General features: G+C 44.6%; 1 protein-coding gene across 3 annotated transcripts in view; it reads right to left on the bottom strand.

Moving 5' to 3' along the window:
• LOC148031428 (uncharacterized) overlaps window positions 1–15,990 on the bottom strand; it is a 60,902-nt gene that overhangs the window by 34,167 nt on the left and 10,745 nt on the right. The window lies entirely within an intron of this gene.

Here is a 15,990-nt window from a genome sequence, read left to right as displayed (position 1 = left end):
CACATCAAAGACTTGCAAGGACAACTACAAGGCATGAAGAAGGAACAACAAAAAGCCAAGGAGGAGCCTAGAACAGAGTTGCTACAAGTAGAATTGGCCAACAAGATACAAAAAGTGAACTCATTTGATTTAACACACTGTGTACAAAGATTATGCCCATAACCAAGGAGAACAAGAGAATTGAAAGTAATAAGAGACCAATAAGGATTGGTGGTCTCCCCCAGGGCTAGAATAGGGAGAATCTTGCTCCAACATTGAAACAAGATTTCATCCTAGAAATAGATGCCCTACAAGCACAATTAAGCAAAGTGGTCCCTTTCATTGATTTGGAAGAGCCCATCAGTATTATCCCAAAAGGAACACAAGTAAAGGTCAACTACACGGATATGACAATAAGGCAATCTAGGTCCCTACAAAGGATAAAAGTGTAGATGGCGAACGAGAACACGCTATTGAGAAACCCTTCACATGAAATATGCATTCTGCGTTTTGCATTTAGGGTTTCACAGTGGATAGCCCCAAAAAGGGGCTGGGCACCCATAGTGGGACACCACCCTAGACAACTAACGCGCTCCCTTCGACGCCACTCTAGACAGTCTCTTGCCTATTTGTAGGTTGCCTCTGTCACTCATTCTTCACGAATGGTTCATTCAATCCATCACCTCCTCTCCAACCTCCCCATTTTTCCCGGAAGATAACGTCATTGTTGCGTACTACTTTCCTTCTCAGGATCCCACAATCTATATCCCATTTCACCCTCGTCACCATATCCTAGGAAAATGCATTTACAGGACTTTGGCTCAAGTTTGCTGTGTTTTTCTTTACGAATGTGCACAAAAGCCTCGCAGTCAAGCACTTTCAGTTGAGCATATAAAGGTGGCTTGCCCGACCACGCTTCTTAGGGAACTCCCGCCTCCAAAGACCTGTTTGGTAACCGATTAATTAAGTGAACGGCTATCATAACAGCCTCTGCCCAAAAACCATAGGGTAATGCAACATGAGACAGCATCGTACGGACCTTATCCTGTATGGTCCGATTCATACGCTCTGCAACTCCATTTTGGGGTGGATTATGAGAGACAGTGAGCTCCCACTTTATCCCTTTGTTGTCACAAAATGCCTGAAAGACCTTGGACACACATTCCCCACCATTGTCAAAGCGAAGACACGTAAGTGTTTTATCTGTCAGATTTTCAGCCAATGCCAAGAATTTTTTAAACTTGTTGAGCACTTCATCCTTGCTACGAATAGAATAAACCCATACCTTCCTTGTAGCATCATCAACAAAGGTGACAAAATATTACTTTCCCCCTAAAGATAATCCTGGCATCTGATATACATCTGAATGTACTAACTCTAGAGGAGAAGATTTCAAAGAAAGAGACTTTTTGTGAGACGTCTATGCATGTTTACCATAAATACAATGATCACAATGCTCAAAATCAGCATAACGAAGAGAAGGCAAGTAACCCAAACGAGAAAGCACGTTTATTCATGTTTGACTCATGTGTCCCAACCGGCCATACCACAAAGAAACGCTTCGCTGCTCGATCACAGCAACAACATGGTCATGCACACTAGATACATGAAGTGGATACAAAGTATCACTCTTGCAACCTCTAGCAATCACTCTAGATCTCTTACGGATCTTCCATTTTCCATCAACAAAGGTGGTATGAAAACCATTATCATCTAGCTGCCCTATGCTAATCAAGCTATTCGTGAGCTGAGGTACATGCCGTACATGCTGAAGTGTGAAGACAGAGCCATGCTAAAACTGCAATTGCACACTACCAATACCTGCAATGTCACATGCATAGTTATCCCCAAGATAGACAACACCATGTCGACCCCCTATATAGGCAGAGAACCACTCTCGATGAGGGGTGACATGAAAGGAAGCACCTGAATCGAGAATCTAGGTATGCATGTCATCATCTGTATCTGCAAGTAAAGCATGTGCACCAAAGTGTGAAGAGACAAAGAGTACATCACTCCCACTATCACTGTCATGAGTGACTACATTCACCTCTTCAATTTTTACACTGCTCTTCTTAGGCTAACTCTCCTTCTTCTTTTCCTAGCTATCATCTATCTTATTGCCCTTTCCTTTCTCTTTCTTCCATTTGTACCAATCACGTTTAAAGTGACCCTTCTTACCACAATGGTGGCATTCAACATCTTTGCCACGTGATTTACTACGTCCCTTGCTATCAGATTTGTCTTTCTGCTTTGATCTGCCCCTAGTATGCAAAGCACTAGAAGACTTACTAGATGCATTATTCTACCAATACATTTCTTCCATGAGTAGAGCACTCTCTACATCAGCATACAAAAGAATCGCATTCGAATTGCTCGTAATAGTCCTGAATGTATCCCAACTCTCTGGAAGAGTGCAAAGCAGAAACGTAGCCTTAAATTCTTCATCAATCAAGAACTTCAAGGCAACCAGCTGGCTGAAAATAGAGTTAAACTCACTCAGGTGAGTAGACATTGATCTACCCTCTTTCATACGCAAATCCATAAGCTTTTTCAATCAATGCACTTTGCTTGTAACACTTTTCTGTGCATACAATTCTTCTAGTGGAGTCCATATAGCATATGGAGATCCAAACCTTCAATGTTAAACAAGAGGGCATCAGAAATCGATAGCTCAATGGTTGAGCCTACAAGCTCATTTCACTCATTCCAATCGTCCTGTTGTATGTCCGCGCGCTTTGCCCCTTTGGTTTCAATCGGCTTTGCCTACTTCTTTTGCAACTGGATATTGTAGCACTGCTTTTGCCAAACTGCAAAGTTATGTGCTCCTTCAAGCTTCCTTATGTGCATGAAATTACTGCTGTCACTGCTGCCAGCCATGATTTTCAGCCAAAATGTGACTAAAAAATCAGCAAATGCAGGCCCAAACTGTCACGCTAGTGACCAAGGTACAAATAAGTACCAACCAGTAATAAATCACCACTTAGAAGCACAGATTTCAGATCTGTAATTAAATTTTCAAAAGCACCAAACCATGTGCTACAGCATTCCACAACTGATTACAGTTGTTCCATGGGCATATGCATCACATTACATGAGAAATCCCAAATTTTCGCTGCAATTTCTATTGTACATGTACCCACGGGCATAAAATTTGACACGAACAGTCAAAAGCCCCAAAATTTTTGTGCTCAAAGCATCAACCACACATCTGCATTTTCTCTCTCATGCATAGAATAGGCCAATTTTGCCAAAATAGAGCAATTTCAGCAAAACCCCCAAATTTTACCAAGTGTTGATGTCCAAGTTGCATGGAATTCAACCTGCATATACATACTATTACCAAATGCTGCATAGATTTTGCCCAAACTGCAAAAGCCGCAAATTGCATAGGGTCCAACGTGCATCAATGTCGAGAAATTGGATAAATTTCAGCCCAATTTGTGCATGTACATGAAAAGCCCCAAATGTCGGGGACAAAATGTCACAAATTCCTGAAATTTCTGAGACAAATAACACTCTTGCATCTTACTCGCATCAAATCTGGACAAATCCCCAAATTTTCCAAGTCCTGTGTGCACTAATTTCAGTGAAATTGAAAGGATTTCACTAAAATGTGAAAAGCCCCAAATTCCCGGGCAAATGTGCACCGACTTTGCAATTTCTGTGTTAGATTGTCCAATCTGCGTTAAGATCCCCAAATTCGAGAAAAGCCCCGAATTTTTGGGCCTAAATCTGCCCAAAATCCTCACTGTGCCTACACGCACAAATGCCCGTCAATGGACAAAGGGCCTGTTTGCAAGGAACCTTTGAAAAAATTAAAATTTTTTGCAAAGAAAAATGACAAATCAACTATCGTTGAACAAACGCAACCTTCGTGACCTATCGCCTTGCAAAAAAAGTGCCGCCTGATGCCACGGGAGCTGTCGCCTACCAGTCACCTGCTGTCGGAAGCTGCTGCCAGTCAGTCGCTGACCTGTCATGCACTTGAAAGATGTCGCCTAGTTCACGCCTACTTGCCAGGTCAGGAAACGACCTGTCGTCTGTCTAGAGATGACCTATTGACCTGCACGAACTCTCGGAAGTACGAATGCCTCAAACACAGCTCTGGTACCAGTGACCGGTAGGTACGAAGATCGAGACAATGGGTGTTCCTTAGGCGCGCGAAGAGACAAAGAGAGTAAGAGAGAGCAAAGCAGAGAGAGTGCACGATTTTAGGTACAATGACGAGTGTGTACCTTTAGGTTTTTAGATAGATATATATGTGTAAGTACAAGTGCTAAGGGTGTGTTCACACCTGAGCACATTTAAAGGCACGAGGCCTTTATTCCCAAAAATATGAACACATACGTATGCAGTACACTTGCTGGACAACTCCCATTGAGTTAATGTATTGCTGATTATTCATGTTGCAGCAGCCTTAGTGATCATTTGCAAATCTAGGATTGGTGCCAATGTATTTTTCGTAATATTGCTGAAGTGGGAGTTACCTGGAAGTGGTGTATGCATTTAATGTATGCTGAAATTGCAGTCATACTGCTGAAAGTCATTCGTTTTACTGCCGTACATGTACTTGGACTGAATCTTGCTATTATTTGCTGAAAAATTGGGTTGTAATCATCTGAATATTAAGCTCATTTTTCCTGTCATAAATTGCAGCATTGAATTTCTGGTTTATTGCTGAAAAATGGCTGCAAATGCTCCTAGCAGCAATGACACTAAATCCCTCTTTGAAATCAAGAGGTTTAATGGCATTGGCTTTGACTTGTGGAAGGATAGGATGCAAGGCATTTTGTTTCTCAAGGACAGTGAAGATGTTGTCTTGGAGACTAAGCCTGCAGCTATGAAAGATGTGGATTGGGCTAGACTTAATAAGAAGGCCATTGCATACATTAAGATGGCAGTGTCTGATGACGTACTTACAGACATCAAGCATCTTGATACAGGTTATGCTATATGGAAAAAGCTTAAGGATACTTATGAAAATACAACTCCTGTGAATCAAGTGCATCTTATGCATAAACTTGTGAACATGGAGTTGGATGAATCTAAGCCATCATCTGAGCATTTGATACTTTCATAGGGGTTTTAAGCCAGTTGCAGGACTCTGGTTTGGCAGCTTTCAATAATAAATTGAAAGCTATTTTCTTATTGATGACTTTGCCTGAGAGCTGGGAATCTTTGGTTGTGTCACTTAGCAACAATCCTACTTTGACTTTTGATGGTGTAAAAGGTTCAATCCTTAATGAAGAAATTAGAAGAAAGTCTAATGGTGAAAGCAGTGGCTCAACTTACCATGTGAGAGGCAAGTCTGAAAAGAGGAGTAATGTAGCCAGTAAAGGGAAAAGCAGAAGTAAAAGCAAGGGCAAACAACAGGATGTCACATGCTATCAGTGTGGGCGTAAAGGGCATAAAAAGCCCGATTGCCGGTACTTCAAGAAAGAGCAAGAAAGAAAGAAACATCAAGATAAGAAAAAGAAGGATGATAAGAAAGATGATGACATCTCTTCCTCAAAAGAAGTTGCAAAGGCAAATGTTGCATCTAGCGTGGTCATAGAAAAGCTTCTTGACACTGAAGAGATACTTGTTGTAGCCTCATGTAATGATGCAGATATTATGGCAGCAGCAGGTGATATACACATCACCAAAAAGGAGGTAATTGATGCCTTACTTTCAGCTCATGATGGGCTGTCACAATCATGGATAGTGGACAGCGGTGCCTCCTTTCATGTTACTCCCTACTCCCTCTTTGGAGTCATTTTTTGAATACACTGCAAGTTGTCTAGACAAGGTTTACTTGAATAATGCCTATGTATGTGAGATAGAGGGTGTTGGCACCATTCACTCAGCTCTTGAAAATGGCCAAGAGCTGATTTTGCAAGATGTCAGATTTGTACTTGGCATAAAGAAGAGTCTACTATCAATTTGGCACCTTGATGCTAAAGGGTATTTTACTACATTTGGTGGTGGATCTTGGAAGGTCCTTAAGGACTCTATGCTAATTGTAAAAGGCAGCAAAAGGGGGACTTTATATTACTTGCATTGTAAAGCATTACTTGGCAAGTTCTTGGCTATGGCTGAAGTCCATTCACAGATGGAGCTTTGGCACAAAAGACTTGGTCATATGAGCCAGAAAGGCCTTCAGGTTCTCTCCTCTTTAGGGAGATTTGATGTAAAAGGCTCTAGTCTCGAATTTTGTAATGATTGCTTATATGGAAAACAAGTGAAATCTCCTTATTACTCTGGTGTCGTTAAAAAGTCTAATGCTCTTGACCTAGTACACTCTGATGTATGTACTATGCTTGTTAATTCGTATGGGGATGCACGATATTTTGTTACTTTCATTGATGATTTCAATAGAAAGTCATGGATGTATGTACTTTAGGGCAAAAAGGAAGTGTTGGATCACACAAAAAGGACTTAAGTTGAAAGCCATAAGAACAAATAATGGGGGTGAGTATGTCTCAAAAGAATTTAACAAGTTTTGTGAGATGCATGGCATTAAGAGGGAGTTGACAGCCCCTTATAATCCTGCATCAAATGGCGTGGCTGAAAGATTTAACCGTACACTTTGTGAGAGAGTCAGATGCATGCTGTCCACAGCTAATCTCCTACAACAGTTTTGGGGAGAGGCTCTTAAAACTGCAGTTCATGTATGCAATCGCTCTCCCAATCGCGTTTGAAAATGGCATTCCTAAAGAGATTTGGTCTAGCAAACCTACTTCATATGACCATTTGCGTATCTTTGGCTGTGATGCCTTTGTGCATGTACCTGTAGAACAGAGGACCAAACTAGACATGAAATCCATTAAAGGCATCTTCATGGGATATGGAGATAAGGGAGAGATGGGTTATAGAGTTTGGCTTCCTCAAGGCAGAAAGATAGTATGCAGCCGAGATGTAGTATTTAATGAGGCAAAGTTGCAAAAAAATGCTACGCATGGTGATCTTGACAAAAAGAAGGTCAAATTTCAGTATAAACAGCCAGCCATTCAGCAGCCATTACCTGAAAGTTCTGTCCCTTTTGATGCTGAAAATGAGCAGCAACCTATTGTGCTACAGCCAGAAGATCATAGACGGCAGATAGATGCACAGGATGAAATAGGACAGCAAGAAGAACATGCTGAAAACAGATTACAGCAGCAAGAAAATGCTGAAAATCAGCCACTTCGTGATGGTGTGCACATTCCTCAAAATATAGGCCCACTGCCTGATAATACAAATCATTGCGTAAGACGGTCTACACATGTCAGAAGGCAGCCACAGAGGTTTCAGCCATCTTTGGATTGCATTTTGTTGACTGATGAGGGTGAGCCTCTGGCATTTAAAGAGTCACAATCATGTGAAAACAAGAGAAAGTGGGAGCTTGCTATGCAGGAAGAGATGAAGTCTCTATATGCAAATAACACATGGGAGCTTGTACCTTTGCCCAAGGATAGGAAAGCTATTCCTAATAAATGGGTTTACAAAGTGAAATGTATTGATGGAAAGCCCAAGTACAAGGCACGGCTAGTTGCTAAGGGCTATACACTAAAGGAAGTGTTAGAGATCAGGTCATAGCCTGATCAGGGGAGGTGCAATCGGACTGGCAGTCGGACTGCACAGTCGGACTGCCACGTGGCAGTCCGACCTACAGCAGCCAGTCGGCTGCATTTAATGCAGCCGCCTGGCCATTTCTGGCGCCCTATTTCCCCCGGTTTTTCGGCTATTTATACCCGACATTCTCAGCAGTTTGGTACACTTCTCTGCTCGCAGATTACAGACCGGTGACACGCGCAGATTCCGTCTCTGTTCGCAGATTTCAGACAGCAGACAGTGCAGATTGCAGCGAACTTCGAGGTGGACAGCAGGTTGCATCGTAGAGGTGGAGACACGCAGTCCAGCGCACTGCGCCCGTGTATATATCTGCATATCTTTGTATTCAGCATTCTTTATACAGCAGATCTTCATCGTCCACTGTCTCTTTCTCTCTCTTCTCTCTCAGTCCTACGCTTCCGCACCGCTGCACTCTGACATGGTATCAGAGCAGTGTTTGAGGGCTGACTGAGCGCAGAATCAACCTGAAGAGGAGTTTCCATCGCGACACAAATTTGCGTTTTTTGCGTTTAAGGGCAAACAGGAGGGCTGCGCCTTGGAACAAGGCTGAAACGAGTGTGGGCGCACAGGAAAGGAGAACAGGTGGTGGATTTGCTGCTGTTTACTGCTGTTTGACGCGGAGGAAGTTTGAGTTTTCAGCCTACAAGTGCAGGTATTGCTTTTTCATCGCCTCCGGCGGGTGAAGAAGGATCAGGACGCGGAAGAGCCTTAGCAGACTGAGTTTTCCCAGTCAGAGGGGGCTGCTTTTGCGTTTGTGAAGGCATTGCAGGTGAAGATGTCTACAGAGATTGACTTGGAGTTCCAGGCGATTATGGACTGGAAGGTGCCTGTCTTACCGGCTCTTCCTACAGATCAAAAGCTCGACGGCGACAACTACCGCATTTGGCGGGTTATGATGTTGGCCATTCTTGAGTCCTATGATTTGGCGGAGTTGGTACAGGAGGAGATTGACTGGCCCTCGGTAAGAGATGAGTCCAAACTCTCTTCCGATGCTCGTGCGGAGTTGGCCAAGGCCCAGTCTCATTAGGACAAACTGAATGCTAGGATTCGATCCTTTCTCTTTCTATCATGCACTACAGCCGTGATCGCTCACATCGAGCACTTGACGGTGGCTCGGGAGATATGGCTGGAGCTTGATCAAATGTACAATTGGATGACCCTAATGAAGCGGGTTTCTTTGGAGATACAGATGCGGACCTTGCCCGTAAATAAGTCTTCTTCGCTACGGGAGCACATTAACAAGCTAAGGCAGCTATAGATGCAAGTTCAGAATGCGGGGAAGCCGATTTCCTCTGAAAACATGGCGATCACACTATTGTCCCAGTTGCCGCCACGATTCGGTACATTTTACTCTGCCCTTATTGCTTCGGGGCGAGAGTCTACTCTTCGGTGGGAAGAGTTGGTTCCTATGGTCTTGGACCAAGAGGAACAGTTAAAGGGACAGAATGCTTCCAAGTCGGAGGCGCTGACAGGTCAAGCCTCTCAGAAAAAGGGGAAGGACCAAAAGAAGAAGAAGGGGGATAACAAGTCCAAGAAGGACAAGGAGAAGGACAAGGACAAAGACTCCACATGCCATATTTGTGGAAAGACTGGCCATTGGAAGAAGGATTGCCCTGACAAAGATACGAAGGACACCAAGAAGAAGGACACCAAGGATTCTGGAGCGGTGGCTGCACCCTCATCAGCTGCATTTCTTCATCTAGCTGTCGTTGAGGACGCTTCACTGAATGCTTCTGATGCTGCGATGACGGCTCCCCAAGCTCGAGAGTGGATTGTTGATAGTGGTGCCTCACGGCACATGACTCCTTCATCAGATGGTGTTGCCCAATTGCGACCCTCGCGTGGGCAGATTCTCATTGGAGACAGCTCTTCAGTATCTATTGCAGGTCGGGGTAAGATGCGGCTTATTCCGGATGGACGAGGTGGTACCCATACCTCAGAGGTTTTGCATGTACCAGGACTAGGGTACCATCTTCTTTCAGTTCATAAGATTTGCTCCCTTGGCCTTTTGGTGGAGTTTGACAGTACTACGGTGCGAGTCCTTGATCGTGGATCGAGGAAGGTTCTCTCATCCGGATATGAGGAGAACGGCATTTACAAACTGAAGTCTTCTACCGCCCTCTCTACTCTTCTTCTTACCTCTTAGTCACAGTCCGAGTTATGGCATGCTCGGTTTGGTCACCTGAACTATGACTATCTTTGGAGGGCGTCACGTGGACAGCTTGTTCGAGGGTTGCCGGATATAGTGGTGAGCCAGCAGCCATGTGTCTCCTGCATACGGGGGAAACAGCATAGGGATGCCATTCCCCACACAGCTTCGCGGCGGTCTACTTCACCCATGGAGCTAGTATCTACGGATCTATGTGGCCCTATGAGGAATGAATCCCTGCGTGGGAGCTCGTACTTCATGCTGATCGTGGATGACTACAGCAGGATGACATGGGCCTACATTTTGGCACTAAAATCAGAAGCTTTCTCGCACTTCAAGGATTGGCTTCTCTTTGAGGAGAACCAATCAGGCCGGAAGTTGAAGACCTTGCGATCCGACAAGGGAGGTGAATTTGTGTCTAATGAGTTTGCTCGGTTTTGTGCAGATAGAGGAATTCACCAGGAGTTTGCCAATACCAACACTCCTCAAGAAAATGGTATTCTTGAACTGAAGAACCGCAGTGTGATCGAGATGGCGCGCACCATGATGGAGCACCGACAGACCCCTCAGGTTCTGTGGGCCGAGGCTGTGGCTACTGCAGTCCACATTCTTAATCGATTCCCTACTTCAGCCGTGGAAGGGATGACCCCGTTTGAGGCTTATTTTGGGTCGAAGCCAGATGTTTCTTACTTCCGGGTCTTTGGGTGTGATGCCTATGTTCACATCCCCAAGGCTCACCGTGATAAATTTGAAGCAGCTTCCCGAAAACAGGTATTTGTTGGCTACAGCTCCCAGTCCCAAGGCTACCGACTGTATGATCCCGTCAAGCGGGATGTGTACACTAGCCGTGATGTCCGGTTTATGGAGGTTCCGGCTACTTCAACGGGTGAGGAGCATCCCGTTCTTGGAGATCCAGGGGAGAGTTGGGCTCCTTCGACAGTTCCACTGGAGCCCGTGCCTTTTGATTATGATTCTGTTTCTGACACAGAGTCTACTGTTCCACCGGACACCTCTGAGAAGTTACCGCCGATGGATATTCCAGAGTCTTCTGCTGATGGAGAAAGACGAGGGGAGGTTCGGCCTCCTCCTCGCTGGGCCCGTGACACACTCCGTGATTCAGGGATTCCTAAGGAGTGGGGACCGCAGGATGGTCCGCGGCGGTCACGGAGACACCAGGCACATTCTACGGAGCCCACCTCCGTGAAGGAGGCTTTACAGTCCGCCCCATGGAAGAAAGCTATGGAAGCCGAGTTGGAGGCTATTGAGAGGAATGGCACTTGGTCACTCGTGCCTCGCCCCCCGAAGAAGAAGGTGATTGGAGTCAAGTGGGTCTTCAAGACCAAATACCTAAGCGATGGTACTTTGAATAAGCACAAGGCTCGCCTTGTTGCTAAAGGTTTTGCACAGCGCCCCAGGATTGACTGTCATGACACTTTTGCCCCCACAGCTCGTATGGCGACCATTAGAGCTATTCTTGCTTTGGCTGGCCATAGGAGATGGCCTGTTTATCAGTTGGATGTGAAGTCGGCCTTCCTCAATGGTGATTTGAAGGAGGAGATCTATGTTGAGCAGCCTCCTGGCTTTGGATCCTCAGATGGGAAAGTCTACAAGTTGAAGAAGGCCTTGTATGGCCTCAAGCAGGCTCCGCGTGCATGGAACGAGAAGATTGATTCGTTCCTCCAATCTCAGTTGGGATATCGGCATTCCAAGGCCGATCCGCAACTGTATGTTCACACTTCCGAGGATGGTTCTGTGCTGTTTGTCTTATATGTTGATGATTTGATTGTCACAGGTGATGATGCACAGCAGGTCCAAGAGACGAAGTCAGCTTCACATCGGACGTTCGAGATGACGGACTTGGGTCTACTCCACTTCTTTTTGGGCCATGAGATTTATCAATCTCAGAGGGGGATCTTTATCTCTCAACAGAGATATGTACAAGAGCTCTTGGTGTCTTTTGCGATGGAGGATTGTCGGGCCCTCTCTACTCCTATGGATCCGAACTGGAAGGCCACTTCCCATTCCGCTTCTCCTTTGGCGGATGCGTCCCGCTATCGACAGTTGATTGGGTCTTTGATTTGGCTTCTCAACACGAGGGTTGATCTATGTTTTGATGTTGGGCTCTTGGCAGGGTTCATGAGTGAACCTAAGACGGTGCATTGGCAGGCTGCTCAGAGGATACTTCGGTATCTGAGGGGGACGTCTGATTTAGGGATTCATTACCCCGCAGGGACAGATGGGTCAGATCTTGTACTTGCAGGTTGGAGCGACTCGGATTGGGCCGGTGACGTGGACCACAGGCGGTCTACTACAGGTTACTGTTTTACTTTGGGTGCAGGTGTTATTTCATAGAGTAGCAAGAAGCAGCCCACGGTAGCCCTTTCGTCTACTGAGGCGGAGTATCGTGCCGCGTCTTCCACCACATGCGAGGTTGTGTGGCTTCGGTGATTATTGGAGGAGCTTGGGTGCCCCCAGACTCGTCCTACATTGCTGTGATGTAACAATGAGAGTTGCATTGCCTTGGCAAGGAACCCTGTTTTTCATGCCCGGACGAAGCACATCGAGATCCAGTACCACTTCATCCGCGAAAAGCTTCTGGATGAGACCATCACTGTGGAGTACTACAAGACGGAGGACAATCTTGCGGATTTGTTTACGAAGGCGCTTCCTCAGACTCTACTTCGGAGACATTCCAGATCCCTCACGCTTCTGCCCTGCCCAGGCTCTGAGAGGGGGTGTTAGAGATCAGGTCATAGCCTGATCAGGGGCAGCAGGCTGGTGCAGTCGGAAAGCCACGTGGCAGTCCGACCTGCAGCAGCCAATCGGCTGCATTTAATGCAGCCGCTTGGCCATTTCTGGCACCCTATTTCCCCCGGTTTTTCGGCTATTTATACCCGACATTCTCAGCAGTCTGGTACACTTCTCTGCTCGCAGATTACAGACCGGTGACACGCGCAGATTCCGTCTCTGTTCGCAGATTTCAGACAGCAGACAGTGCAGATTGCAGCGGACTTCGAGGTGGACAGCAGGTTGCATCGTCGAGGTGGAGACACGCAGTCCAGCGCACTGCGCCCGTGTATATATCTGCATAGCTTTGTATTCAGCATTCTTCATACAGCAGATCTTCATCGTCCACTGTCTCTTTCTCTCTCTTCTCTCTCTGCGAACTCTCTCTCTCAGTCCTACGCTTCCACACCGCTGCACTCTGACAGGAAGGAATAGACTTCCACGAGGTCTTTTCACCAGTAGTGAAGATGACTACGCTCCGTGTTTTGTTTGCTCTCACTGCATCCTTGGATTTAGAGTTGGATCAGATGGATGTGAAGACTACTTTTCTTCATGGTGACTTGGATGAAGAGCTGTACAGGAAGCAACCAGAAGGATTTGCTATTCCAAGAAAAGAGCATTTGGTTTGTAAGTTGAAACGCAGCTTATATGGGCTGAAACAAGCTCCTAGACAATGGTATAAAAAATTTGATACATTTATGCTCAACCATGGATTTAAATGCAGTCATGCGGATCACTACTTATACACTAAAAAGGCTGATGATGGCAGCCTTATTGTGTTGGTTTTATATGTGGATGACATGCTGATTGCAGGACAGCATAAGAGTACTTTGAATGCTCTTAAAAGGCAGCTGGATTCAGCCTTCTCTATGAAAGATTTGGGGGCAGCTGAACACAGTTTGGGCATGCGCATTAAAAGAGACAGAGGGCAGGACAAGTACATCAGCAAAGTACTTGACAAGTTTAATATGGTTGATGCTAAGCCTCTTGGTGCGCCTTTACCGCCATGTAAAAAGCTTAGCAAAGCTAATTGCCCCAAGGATGATACAACTGCTAGTGCCATGAAGGATATACCTTATGCATCAGCTTGTGGATCTTTGATGTATGCCATGGTTGCAACTCGCCTTGACATTGCTAACCCTGGCAAGCCACATTGGGAAGCAGGGAAATGTATCTTCAAATATTCGAAAGGTACACAAGAAAAGTGTATATGCTATGGAAAGGGTACACTAGAGTTGCAGGGATTTTGTGATTCAAACATGGCAGGAGATCTTGACACTAGGAAATCTACCAGTGGGTATGTTTTTACTTTGGCTGGTGGGGCTATCTCTTGGTGTTCAAGATTGCAAAAAATTGTGGCACTGAGTACTACATAAGCTGGATATATTTCAGCCACAGAAGCTTCTAAGGAAGCTATTTGGCTTGGTCATCTAGTCAAGGATTTTGGTCTTTCTTCATATACTCCGATGCTTGGTTGTAATAGCCAGAGTGCAGTATGTCTGGCTAAGAATGCCATGTTCCATGCACGTACCAAACATATAGATATTCGATATCACTTTATTCGACAAGTCTTGGATGATGGTCTTGTCACACTGACTAAGGTCAAAACCCAAGATAACCTTGCAAACATTCTCACTAAGTGTCTTGCAAATGCTCAGCATGAGCATTGCATTCGTTTAGTGGGAGTTGGTTAGCTTAAAGGTACCACTTCGAGCCTTTAAGTGGGAGGTTGTTGGGTGTAAAGTCCCTTCATCTCCGTGTAAATAGTCTTACAAGTGTGAACACGCCCTTATTGTACTTTGTACCCTACATATAAATACATTCTTTTATTCTTTGTGTATTGTCACAAACTGGTATACCTATCTTTGCATTCACTCTCTCTAACTCTCAGCTTAGCTCTGCAACTCACGCCTTGATCTCGCACTCCATTGCGCACTCACCCCCCTTCACCCCAAGTGTTCCCCCTCTTTGAGGTGGGGTAGGTGAGCCTCATCTATACAAGTATGCAAGTGCAGAAGATCCAAAGAGGAACTTCCCTAACAAGAAAAAAAGGGCTTACCTCAAGGCTCAAAGACAAATGGGTGCTCCCTTGAAGCTCTCCTTCGCACTAGTCTTCTTCTCCTTTGCGATCTCATCAAGCTCCTTATTCTTCTCCTTCACAATCTCCTTCTCTCCCTCTCTTTCACTCTCTCTCATAAGCATAGAGTACAAAGAAAAGACAAAAAACAGCCAAGAGTTGTTGCCTAGTTGATTCCATTGCCGTCGGTCCATTCAAAGTGCTCATTAAATCATCATTGTTGACTGTCTTTCACTCCAGGCACTTGCATTTTGATGCATTAACGGACCGCCATTTGACAAACACCATCACTTTCATTAACTAATCATGGAATTTGATTGTCAAGCAACAAAACTTGTGTTTTGCTGCCCAGAGTCATCATCAACATATCGCTGGCTGGGACTGTGTTTTGCTTCCTTCATCATTGTCCAAATTGATCCAGTGTTTTCTTCAACATCCCCTGCCCAAAGGACTACATTTCACTCCCTCCATAGTGTACATTGTGTCCATGCTGCTACCTTGATCAGCCAAAATAGGACGATCATTTCGAGTCACTCCACAAACTCCTTCCATTATTTATGTTTGTAATTTCACAGTGCTAGTGTTTGTCCTACATTATTGCCTTCATTACAAAGCCTATAGAGTAAGAATCTTGTCAAAAAGGTTTCTAGACCATAGATACATAATTGGCAAAACTTCTAGATATAAAAAATGGCGCTGGACAATCATTTTAATGGTCAAAAAGTGGGATTTAATGATTTGGCTGACTTCGTAGTTATTTAGAAAGTTTGGCCTACTTTGAAATTTATTTAGTTATTTAGAAAGTTTAGCCTACTTTGAAACTTATCTTAAGAGTTTCAAAGTTGTAAGCAACTCTTGGTCCTTATTTGAGAAAAAAGATTATCACTATTGAGTCTTCTTCTCTCTTCAACAAGATCATGAACTCGAGTAGTCCAAGTTTTTCTCTTAGCAAGTGATCAACGGCATCACGAATCCAAAATGGCATGAGCATCATTAAGAGATTCGAGAAGCACAGTCTAGAGCGTTTGTGGCTGCATAAGATCAAGACTATCCTTGATTGGGCAAGAACATTCTTCTTGTACATGGAGTCTAGGAGTATGCTACATGGGAGCACAACTTGGGTTGTCAAAGCCATACCTAATACATTTCCCTAATATTACTATAGTATAAGACTTGAGGATCATTTGGATTCTCTCATTTTATGTTGAGTTTTATTTTAGGACCTAATGCCTTATAGTGTCTTACATTCCAAATTTCCACCACTATGGAAGAGTTTGTAAAAATAGACTTCCTTCTCAAATAGGATGCTACTAACCTGATTTAACGCTAATTATAGCAAGTAATTAATTCAAATAAATTGAAATGCACACTTTACCACTTTAATCTTGGATAATGGATAGCC

This window comes from Lygodium microphyllum, chromosome 9 (genome assembly GCF_053477565.2).
Source record: "Lygodium microphyllum isolate KBCC chromosome 9, Lygodium_microphyllum_v1.1.10, whole genome shotgun sequence".
Lineage (NCBI taxonomy): Eukaryota > Viridiplantae > Streptophyta > Polypodiopsida > Schizaeales > Lygodiaceae > Lygodium > Lygodium microphyllum.
The sequence above is the reverse complement of the archived record's forward strand: the minus strand, read 5'-3'. Positions and strand labels throughout refer to the sequence as shown.